The following is an 11,822-nucleotide window of genomic DNA, read 5'->3' as shown; positions in this document are numbered from 1 at the left end:
GCAGGGCGTCGTACGTGCTCACGGAGGAGTGACACGAGAGGAATGTGTTAGCCACGGTTCCATTGGGTCGCAATAGGTGATCGCCGATGGCAGTGGCGGAGCTGGACAGAAAATCAAAGGGGGCCAGCTGGCTTTTGACAATTGAAAAAATTAGTAATTTCTCTTTTCTTTTTCATGCATTGGCAATACATAAAAGCAAATAGTTTATAAAAGTGGGCAATATACTTATATGTTCATTTAAACTTGACGGCACGAGTTTTCACTGTATTGAAATCATCCATAATCAAATCTGCCGTCATTATTATAGAAAGAATGCAACGTCTTTCTTTTAGGTTTTGCCTTGGTTTCCTATAAGAATTTGATCTAATTTTATCAAAAATAAATCCTATGCTACTATTATGAGACAAGAAATTATATCAAAAATAGATTGGGAGATATGGATTAGGGAAATAGGGCCTGCTTACATTGGTTTGATTTGGAGGAGGAACAGGAACATGAGAGGAGTCAGCCATGTTGTCGGTGTTGATGTTGTTGATGCCGGCGTGCAGCACCGGTAGTCGGCAAATGGCAGTGCCGCAGTGCTGCCAGTGCGGCGGACGGACGGAGTCGCGAATGGACTTCTGCGATGCGAAGCTGAAACGTCGCCGAGCGGCTATGGCTCCTACGGTTGCATCTCCAATTGTTTGCATACATACACAGAGATATAGATGGGCCAGCCGGACTGAATTGGGCCATACGGTGGCCTGCTGGACCTGGGCACCATATATGGAGGTAATAAAAAAATTTCTTTTTATTGGGAGGGGCCATGGCCCCTGCCCCCCCTCCCCCCCCCCCCCCCCCCCGCGTTCCGCCACTGGCCGATGGGCTGCACATCGATGGAATTGGCGGTGCAGCTGCGCTTACGGGTCAGTGCAACTGTTGCCGGCCGCCTTCTTCCCAATACCTCCCACGCAACGATAACCAGGAAACAAAAATATATATATGTTGAGGGCAAAAGAGATATATACGATGAAATTTGGTATATACCCCCTCCGTCTCTAAATATTTGACGTCGTTGACTTTTTATAAACATGTTTGACCGTTCGTCTTATTCAAAAAATTTAAGTAATTATTAATTATTTTCCTATCATTTGATTTATTGTTAAATATATTTTTATGTATACATATAGTTTTACATATTTCACAAAAGTTTTTAATAAGACGAACGGTCAAACATGTTTAAAAATGTTAACAGCGTCAAATATTTAGGGACGAAGGGAGTATATATATATGCATGTTTGTAAGACATTTTGTTTATCATGGCTCCGTGCTTGATTGTTGGTCTTAATGGCTTGAGTGTTTTAATTTCCACTACCACACTTGGTGCTTTATTTAGAGAGAGAATTTCTTCCACACCCCTAAAATTTTATGCGGTCCCTTCTGTGCCCCTGTATTTTCTTCACTCCCTTATATACCTCTGAATTTTGATTAGAATCCCTTCCATACCTTTGCCGTTAATTGACCGTTAGTTGACCCTTAATATGTGAGGAATATGTAGAAATTTATGGACTATATTGTTGGAAGTATAGAAATTTGTTTTGTGACCAAAATATTCATAAGTTTGTTGTACATAGAAATTTTAATATATATTAAAAAATTATGTGTAGCATTTTTTAAATGATAAACATAGCTTTGGTAAGCATTCCTGCATAATCTATACTAAGGAAAAAAAAGTATATTGAATTACCATAAAAATACTACGTATACTCTTTTAATAAGTAAATAAATATTAATTTTATGTCATTATGTAAAAATAAACTTTGCCATGAATAACTCATGTACGATAAAATCATGAATATATATATATATTAGTCTTATATAACAAAATTATACACTTCCAACAATATAGCTAGTCTACAATTTCCATGTTTTCTCCATGTCTAAGGGCGAAATGGTCATTTAATTTTCATAGGAATTACGCAGTCAACTGACGGTTAACTAATGGAATGGGTATGAAAGAGATAAAAAAAAATACAGTTCATGGGTATAAAGGGAGTGGACAAAATTCGGAGGCATAGAATGGATTGGTTAAACTTCCATATGCATAGGAATTTTCTCTTCTTTATGGTAAAATCATAAATATATTATACTTCTTCGATTCACAAATAATCAGCATATATAAGTTTTTTTAAGGTTATTTTAAATTGATCAGCAGATAACTAATTGAAGTGGTACATGTTCATTTATCTATGAGCGTGAGTTAATGGGCATCAGTTGCATGCATGTTTGCATGCGGTCTACAGAAGCAAATACTCCTACTCTAATAGTATAGCCAACTACCGGCTCCAATTTAATTATAGCTAATCTAATAGCGCATTCATACAATAGTTACATACTACATTATTAATATTTGGTCCCACCTGTCATACACACAATTCGTCTTGGAGTTTATGCTACAGCTGGCTATAAATCTGTAGCCCGCTGCTTCTCTTCTCCTCATTTATCTTATTAAAATATATTTGCAGCTGGCTTATAGCGTGCTATTGTACCTGCTCTAATCGATTTGCATGCTCGTTGCTTCTCCTTCCCTCAGCGGAAACGAAGCGACCACATAGCTCGTTCGATGATATATAAATGTAGTCCTTGGACTTGATGTCCAGAGTATATATGACGATCAAATGTGAACGAATCATGAGTAATGTACTTCCTTCATCTACTTTATCTATTTTTGATAGTCATATTTTATCTTGGCACAATGACCAATGATAAGTAATTCTACTTAACATTCATTTAAACATGCTACTAGTTATTCCTCGTAAACGAGCGATTTATTAATATTTACATTTCTCGATGCCCATGTAGCCAATCTTGTGTGGAAGAATGGAGAGTCACGCATTAAATCTGAGAAAGTTATTAAGAGGATAGGTGGTTGGATTGAAATATGCCTATCAAAGTAAATTTTTCAGTTTTAAAAATATGCCTATCAAAAATAGATGGAGTGAGTACTGGGCTAATTGTGCAAATTGTCGTGAGACTAGTAAAATACACTTGCTTGGCTATGTGTAAAAAAAATTATATTATAAATGTCAAAAACAAAATATATTTTAATCAAATATTAGTATTACTTGTTTGTTTATTTAAGTATATACTTATATGATACTCCGTAATCACTTATTTAAAACACTAGACTATTCTATGCTATCAGAAAATATTAGGGGCTACTTCGTAAAAATTGTAAAATGAGCAGTGGGGTAGGATTGTAAAAATTGTAAAATGAGTAGTGGCTGTATAACACTTAAGTATTCCATTGTTTCGCTTATTGACGGAATAAGCGAAACGACATATTTGTAAACGAAAAATAATTTATAAATAAAACTTTTATGTACGTGTTCTTAGCGATTTAAAAGTAAAGGCTGAAAAATAAACTACGATGAAAAAAATCTCAAAATCAACTCCAAATTTAAAGTTGAAAATTCAAAATTTAGCTTATAAGCATAAGCATAAACCAAAAGATGAGGCTGTAAATTTATGGTTATTTTCTACACTTATCCCATTAAATAATATATTTGGCAGTGGGTAGGATGGGAGAAACTTAAAATAACGTCACTTTCTATACTTCTCCTTTTCTCTTACTAGTACTATTTAAGAAGATAAAATTCAGATCTCGACTAGGCTGCCATGCATGGACTTGATTTCTTGTCTAGCTTGCTTTCGACTCAGGTCGGCAGGGGAAGGGGAACCAGCTGCATGGTCCAATTAGGATGTGTTCTATACTATACTAGCGGTGGACGCGCGCTTTGCGCGCTGCACCAATGGTGCCAGGAGGATTCTGTGTTTTTATTGATGTTTATTTACGTATAGGCAAAGAAAAATGGAAATCATCACAAAACTAATATTGCATCAGTGTTGTCATTAAGTTCTGGAATAACATCAAATTGTACAGCTACTATAATTAACCACCAGCCAAACTTCAATGTAGCCTGTATATAGTATGATTAGCTCATTTTACACGACAAATAAGCTATCTTTATAGTAGGTACTCCATACCCAGAGTAGCCATATTTGCATACAAAATTATAGAGTAAGTTGAACCAATATGTTTTGCATATTATACCTCAAGAACATATTTAAATCATAATAAAAAGGAAAACGAAATGCCTCTGGAAACAGTAGTACAATAATTTAAGATTCAAACCACCCTCAACTTAGACCAAAAGACCAAAGATACACAAATAATTTTTCACTGTCCAGCTAGAAGCCTCTCCTTGCCGAATCAACCGTTGTATCACAAGATCAGCAGCGTCCACCACCTAGTCATACCTAAGGAGATTGATAGCTGTGCCACCAGAGCAACCAACCGACCAGCATGGAGACACCTGGACAACCGATGGCGCAGCAAGGGTGGGGTAGGAGGATGTCAGCGCCACCAGCCCGGCAAGGAGATCAACGTGCCAATGCCATTGTTGCCATCATTCATGCCACCCCCAAGACCATCAGCCGAGGTGCTATATTCTCTCATGCATATATGTGTCCAAAGTACTGTAAATAGACAATTTCAGCAGTAAATTGTTTCCCTCGCAGGGGAACTTATATTTTGTCAAAACTTCCCTTTCCTGTTTGTTCTGGGTGAATGGATTGGGATTGTAAATAATAACAAAATCAAGTGTATCTAAAATGATCTGTTAGTGGTGAATACAGAGCTGAATAAGTTGATTGTCAAACCAATCTACTCCACAACAAAATTTTCAGCTTATAGAGCTGAAGGCAACATAAATTTCCAACCAATTTTGCCAACATAGTTATCTTCATTGCAAATCCTATTGATATATAATTACAGAAGCTTATTGTTCTTTGCTCATAATTTGCCACGTCAATATGTTCATTAAATCCAAAGGCATATCAAATAAAACATAAGCAGTATAGTTCATGGGAACGTGTATGGAGGCAACACACATCATACCCTGAGAGTGGGTAGGGCTCAATAAAGAAGCAACCCATCATCATCTCCATGAACCTGCAGTGGAACATTGAGATATAAAGCGTGTCATGCCAAATGCAAATTATTGTAACAATCCAATGCCAGGAGAAGCTAACAATACTCTCTACATCAAAATAGAAAAGTAGAAATACACAGAGGCAGAATTAACATGAAGTATTTAACTATTTGTTATTGCTTTGCATAGGTCACTCTCATGCATGTTATGTCTTTTTTTTGTACACTATGAAATAATTAGATGAGTTTGAATATTGAGCTCACAAACATATTATATCTAGCTTTGATCCAAGAAAGATCGAGCTCAGAAATTTAGTAGATTTGTAAACTGAATCCTTTTCTTTATGATGAAGATATATCATAGAGATGCACGATACTTTGGTACTACACAACATAAATGGATTTGAATATCACCGGTACAATATTCTCAAAAAAAATGACAACAAAACCGTTTAACTGCATATGGAAAGCAATGGAATGGGATTATGCCCAGTTGATGTACCTCTCTGTTTTTCTGAATGGAAATATGCATGTGTGCAATAGAATAATTAATATGCCATCACATCTGCAGGAGATCATGATTTATAAGCTAGACAAAATTCTTGGTAATCTAATCTTAATACCTCTTTTAAAAACAACACAAGTACTATATTATATAAGGGAACCAGTATGCAATTGGTATAAGTAACTAATATTTTGTCATCCTCGAGACATGCTACTAAGTTATCGTGTACAAATTGCATTTGTATATGACAACAGCAGTACAATCTGGATTTTGGAATTATGCAAATTCACAACAGAGGAGGATCATGCTGTTTTTGGGAGAGGCAGTGCAACTCAATTGAAAGAACTCAAGAAGATCATACCTCCTAAAAATAAGAGATGATCATAGTCAGAGGCTTCACTAACCAAAGTTAACCGCATGATGAGGTATCCTGACCTACGAAGGAGAATGCAGATGAGGAGAGAAGGCCATGATTGTATAAAACGGTAAAACGGGAAAACGAACCAGATGCAAAGTGCACAAAGCCAAAAAAAAAAAGGAGAGAACGAAGGCCATGGTAGCCAAATGTTATGTCACCTTATGGGAGGATTGGCGTTTCCGATCCACCAAAATTAAAATAAGAAAAATGACAATAAACTAATTATGATGATACTTGTACCCCTCTAGGTGGTAAAATATAGCCATAGCTCATTGAGGAATGCACTTCAAATAAATACATTTGGGCCTGGAGCCTACAGTTTTAAAAAAGGATAAAAGTAGGGACCCAACATTCACTTTAAATAAATAGACTGGAGGTCACTCTACGTTATTATTGATGATCTATGCATAAAACCTATGATCTCATTAATTGGTATTAAGTGTTAACTTACTAAACCAACCAATATGAAAACATCATGTTGGTAAATTATTTACATATTCAACCTTATTTGACCTGAAGCAAAACAAAAGAATGCAAGTGAACAAATTTTGATGCAAGGTAGATAAGAAAGGGAAGAACCAACTCACAAATGAGATGGAGTGCAATCAGATTGACCCTACTGGTTAAGCTCAAGCATCACCCTGACAGCGATGGAGGTGATGGTCAGAGAGAGAGAGAGAGAGAGAGAGAGACAGAGAGGAGAAGATGGTGGGAGGCCGGGAGAGGGAGCAACTCTGTTCAACCATCGTCATCTGCAGGAAGCAAGCAGAAGGTCAGTTCGGCCACCTCGTTCCCAACCTGTACAATAAAATGGAATTAGCAAATGACATATACTTATCAATATATGTTTTTTTCCTGTAATCATCTACAGGTATAAAATAAAAAACAGCCACCGAAGCAGGAACATTACAAATGACATCAAGGATTGTTAATTAAAAATGAAAAGCAAAGAGCGGTCAATCCTGTTTCTATTTACTATCGCTTTATTAAGGAGGAGATATAAGGGTATAAAACCAAGTTCAGGAATAATTTATGAGTAACCAGCAGCAGTCCACTCTCGGTGCAAATTCATTGGACTCACCACAGGCTGCATCCCACATCTGCCCGGGTGAGGGCAACCAAAAATGAGGCCCTCAAATGCAGTACGGTTAATGTCCACTGTAGTTCGAGCAATCTGAAACCAAGAATGAGGAACATGAATTAGATCTTAAATGGTGTAATTTAAGATATAGGCTAAGAGAAAAGAAAATGCAAGACATATATTAGGAAAGAGAAAACAATTAGATTAAGTATTTAAGTTTGGAATGGAGAAATTCAAGTGAAGGAAAAGTTTGCCATGTAGGATCGTAAAGGACCTTTCCTCACCTCAAAGGCTAGCTTTTGGGGTGGGAACGGCCCTTTACGATCCTACAATTGGTATCAGAGCCAGACTAGGTTAACATCTCTGGCCCGATGGTCACGTGTGAAGGCCTAATGGACCATGGGTGCCTGCGGGGCCCGTATACCTGATGGACCGTGGGCGGTGGGGGATAGAACAGTTTGGTAGCTGACAAGGCTCATAACCGTGGGGTTGCAGGTTCGATTCCCACTACCCGCTCCATATTCCTTCTTTATGATATATGCATCATACATTTGTATATGCATTTGTTTTTCTTTCCTAAAAGAGTTTTGGTCTAACAATTTTTTCTCTTGGTCCGATAAAAAATGAAAAGAAAGAAGAAAATATGAAAAAAGCGTCCATTGTCTAATGGATAGGACAGAGGTCTTCTAAACCTTTGGTATAGGTTCAAATCCTATTTGGACGCAATCTTATTTCTATCTATTCTTTAAATAACTATACTAAAAACTAAGAAAACTTTTTTGCATGATTCAAATGAAAAATCTTTCTCAACGATTTCTCCTCTACTACTTCTACTAACAAGAGTAGACGTGCAAAATTTATGTTTGTTCCTGAAGGGAAAACCGTTCGAGTTGTTCCTGAATAGCTTCCTTCAAAAGGATTTCCGCTTCCTCGGTGAATGTCTTGCTAGAAGATATAATTTCTTAGAATTGAGGTTTAGTATCTTTTAGGTGTTTACGTAACTCATCCAGAAATTTCTTTACCTGTCCAATTTCTAAGGAATCAAGATATCCTCTTGTTCCGATATAAATAGTAGATATCTGCTCTTCCACTGGAAGAGGATTTGCTTGGGATTGTTTAAGCAATTCTCGTAATCGTCGGCCCCTTGCCAATTGATTCTGACTTGTTTTATCGAGAGCAGAGGCGAATTGTGCAAAGGCTTGTAACTCTGCAAATTGAGCTAATTCCAATTTTGATTTGCCAGCTACTTGTTTCATGGCTTTAATTTGAGCCGCGGATCCTACTCTGGAAACGGAAATACCCACATTAATAGCAGGCCGAATTCCAGCATTGAATAGATCTGCGGATAAGAATATTTGTCCATCTGTAATGGAGATTACATTAGTAGGAATATAGGCGGAAACGTCTCCAGGTTGAGTCTCAACTATTGGTAAAGCAGTCATACTTCCTTCCCCTAAAAGAGAATTTAATTTAGCGGCTCTTTCTAAAAGGCGTGAATGCAAATAAAAAACATCCCCTGGGTAAGCTTCGCAGCCGGGGGGTCTTCTTAATAGAAGGGACATTTGGCGATAAGCTTTGTGCCTGTTTGGAGAGATCATCATAAATTATTAAAGTATGCCGTTCGCGGTACATAAAATACTCAGCCAGGGCTGCTCCCGTATAAGGAGGGAGGTATTGTAATGTAGCAGGGGAATCCGCCATTTCAGCTACTACAATAGTATATTCCATGGCCCCCTCTTCATGGAAAGTAGTTACTACTTGAGCTATGAAGGATGCTCTTTAACCGATAGCTACATAAACACATATTACATCTTGCCCTTTTTGATTGAGAATTGTATCTGTAACTACTGCTTTTTTGCCGGTTTGTCTGTCCCCAATAATTAACTCTCGCTGACCGCACCCAATAGGAATCATCGAATCGATAGCAATAAGCCCCGTTTGAAGGGGTTCATATACAGAACGCCTGGAAATTATACCCGGAGCAGGAGATTCAATTAAGCGAGATTCCGAAGCTACAATTTCGCCTCTCCCATCAATAGGTTTAGCCAGAGCATTTATAACACGACCCAAGTAAGCCTCGCTCACGGGTATCTGAGCAATTCTTCCTGTTGTTTTTACAAAACTGCCCTCTTGTATCATCAACCCATCGCCCATTAATACAATCCCAACATTTTTGGATTCCAAAATTCAGAGCAATACCCCTAGTCCCTTCTGCAAATTCGACTAATTCGCCTGACATTATTTCACCAAGACCTATAACACGAGCAATCCCATCCCCCACTTGAACTACGCGACCGATATTCTCAATCCCTACTTTTCTATTATATTGTTCAATACGTTCGCGGAGAATTTTATGAATTTCGTCGACTCGAAGGGTTGCCATTAGTGTTTCTTTACTATTTTTTTTCGGAAGCAAGGGGAAAAATAATGCCTAAATTCTAAAGGAAAGTAGAAGTTCAAGGCCTAATTAATTTAACTCTTCCATTCCATGGCCCCGAGAATGCTAATATTAGCACGAATCGTACGGAAATGTAACTCGGTATTCAAACAAGTATTCAGAGTTCCTAGAGTTCCTTGTACGGCTTGTTGGAAAACCCGTTGTCGGACTTGATTCATCGCCCTTTGTTTTTCAAAATAAAGGGTTTCATTTTTAGACTTTTCTAATTGTTCCAAACTAATAGAAGTGGCATTAATCAAATTTGCTTTTTCTCGTTCTATCTCAGAGTATCCAGTCATTCGATACTCATCCGCTTCTAGTTCGACTTTCTGTAATCGAATTCGAGCTTTTTCGAGCTGCTCAATGGTTCCTCTACGCAATTCTTCCGAATTTCGAATAGTACTCAAGATCCTTTGTTTTCGATTATCTAATAAATCTTTTAATGAAAGTAGATTACCTTGCTATTAAGTTTACAACTTTTATGATCTCTTCCCGAACCAAACATGAATCTTTCGATTCAGTTGGCTCTCACGCTCCCTTTTTTCTTTTTTTCCTATGGCTACTTCCATATTTTTTTTAATGTAATGAGCCTATCCTCTACCCTCTCTTTTCTGTTTATATTTCAATATACCGAAACCCATATAAGACTAGATAAATATTAAGAGGACTCTTCCGCCTAGATAAAAATCTATCGTGGGCAGCAAAGTTGTTTTTTTATTTGTATTTTCCCTTTAGTTAAAATTTTGAATTTCATTAAGAAAAACTAAATAGAAAAATGGAAAATGAAAATGGATAGAATTCCTACTTTTTTCTTCAAATCCAAAAACTTTCTCCTTTTTTTATACATAGGTCATCGATTCGGCATTGGATAAAAAAGGGCAGAGTGCCCCTTCTAGTAAATAGTTCAAACCATTTTATCGATATGAGTGTTCTATATCAGATAAATTCTACATTAGCTATTTCCTGTTTAAAGCATTTGGTACTAATACTAATATAGTTGTAGAAAGAGTACCCCCTTTTGCCTAGACTTCAAGCAGTTTAGCTTTAACCGTGTTAATGGTCTCGTATTATTGGTCTATAGAGAATCAAAGTTGATTTGATTTACCAATAGGTCGCGAAATGCTATGGTTCTTTCATATGATTTCTGCATTTATTCAGAAGTAATTCGTCGAGATCGTGTACCCTTTTCTTATTTATTCGAAAAATACTAAAAAATATTCTAAAGTGCAGCCGGATAGATCCAATCTATTCTTGAAATAGACAACTCGCACACACTCCCTTTCCAAAATAAATCAATGCCATTTCTGTGTATTGGAGAAAAATCACAGGACCGATGGCCACAAAGTCAAAAACACTCATCAATATGTTCAGATAAGGAGAAAGTACATATAGCTCGAGTATTTGAAACCAAATTTTGTCGGATGTTGTTCCCTAATGCTGATATGTACATTTTGTTTTGATAACATAGTCTAACATATCTAAATTTATAGCACATTATGCCCAAGCAACTGTAATATATTTCATAAATATTAAACCTCACTTCAATGAAGACCGAATTTATTCAAATATTAAGTCGCATTTGAATTCTGTACAAAATAATTAATCCCAGTGCTACATTCAGCTCCACTGGAACTGCGCAATGAAATGCATCTGAACTTGCTCATATGAAAATAAAAAAGCATATAAGTTTTGAAGCCAACTGTTTCCAAGGATAAAAATAATGTTGAGTTCTCATAAGCAAATACTATCAAATAAGGCATGCTCTTCTATTAACTGAAGCGTGGAAATACATAGTTCTCACAAGTACTCATTAGAGAAAGATTGTTTTACTAAAAAGAGCAAGGTTATACTTTGTTTGTTAAATCAAAGAAGGAAAGAAGTTAGAAATTGCGAGCATATGACATACTAGCTACAGCATCAATGCAGTTATCAACTGGCAAAGCAATTGGCATATAAATGGATTTACCACATCGAGGGCCTCACTGCCCAGCAGAGCGTAGCATCAACAGGTTGAGGCCAAGGTCACCGTGTTGTGGAAAGGACCTTCCCAGCTCCAGCCGAGGTGGAGGTTGCTGTGGATCAGGGCGCTGAGGCAGAGGTCGCCGTGGAGCGGGGGAGGCAACCTCAGATGGCTGTCAACACGGAGGGGCGGCGCGAGGAGGGGCACGGCAGAGCCAAGACTCGTTGAGGAGAACCATGCGCCGACGCGCTCCATGCAAGTTGAAGGTGAAGTGAACTCTGAAGCTGATATCTTTGAATCAAAATAGATGAATACATAAGAAATATGGTCTATCGGGCAGTTCAATAGGTTATTACTCAAGAGGTCTGATAGCAAAGAAAAACAATAGCATATAGCTATCCTCGTTCATGTGTACCATCGTAAATAACTGACTGAACATGCATCTCAGA

At 37.4% G+C, this 11,822-nt stretch overlaps 2 pseudogenes; both read right to left on the bottom strand.

Annotated features, from left to right (window-relative positions):
• Positions 1 to 6,511: 6,511 nt before the first annotated feature.
• LOC127766377 (uncharacterized) lies at positions 6,512 to 11,822 on the bottom strand (annotated as a pseudogene).
• Positions 7,429 to 9,442, bottom strand: LOC127765330 (ATP synthase subunit alpha, chloroplastic-like; annotated as a pseudogene).

This window comes from Oryza glaberrima, chromosome 3 (assembly GCF_000147395.1).
Source record: "Oryza glaberrima chromosome 3, OglaRS2, whole genome shotgun sequence".
NCBI classification, from domain to species: domain Eukaryota; kingdom Viridiplantae; phylum Streptophyta; class Magnoliopsida; order Poales; family Poaceae; genus Oryza; species Oryza glaberrima.
The sequence above is the reverse complement of the archived record's forward strand: the minus strand, read 5'-3'. Positions and strand labels throughout refer to the sequence as shown.